A 436-nucleotide genomic window follows, 5' to 3' on the forward strand; every position below is an offset into this window, starting at 1 on the left:
TTCTCCGCCATGTTTACACCACGCGCATGCGCGCTCTGTCTCCAGTGTTGCCAGATTGTGTGTGAGAAACAAGCAACCAGGTAACGCCAGGGCTCCACTGGGCGCGTTGCGTCACGCGTGCGTCACGCGTGCGTCAAAAAACGAACCGGTTCAATTTTATGGTGACGGAGACGCGACGCAACGGCTCCGTCTAATGAGCAAATTTAAGACTTCCGCTCTGAGAGCTAGCAGATTTAAGACATCCGGTTGCCTTCAGAATAAAATAATATTTTAATTCGTTAATTAAATAACTATTACGTTACATTATTAGTGTAAAAGTGTGTTCTTTTCGTTAAGAATCACCCAACAAGGATTGTAGTTTAGCCCAGCCGGGCAATAGTTTATTATAAAGTCCCGTGCTAAGAGTAGTAATAAACAACCTGTCAGCTCAGTCTAG

The sequence above is a fragment of the Protomyctophum parallelum genome, assembly GCF_964188405.1.
Source record: "Protomyctophum parallelum genome assembly, chromosome: 11".
Lineage (NCBI taxonomy): Eukaryota > Metazoa > Chordata > Actinopteri > Myctophiformes > Myctophidae > Protomyctophum > Protomyctophum parallelum.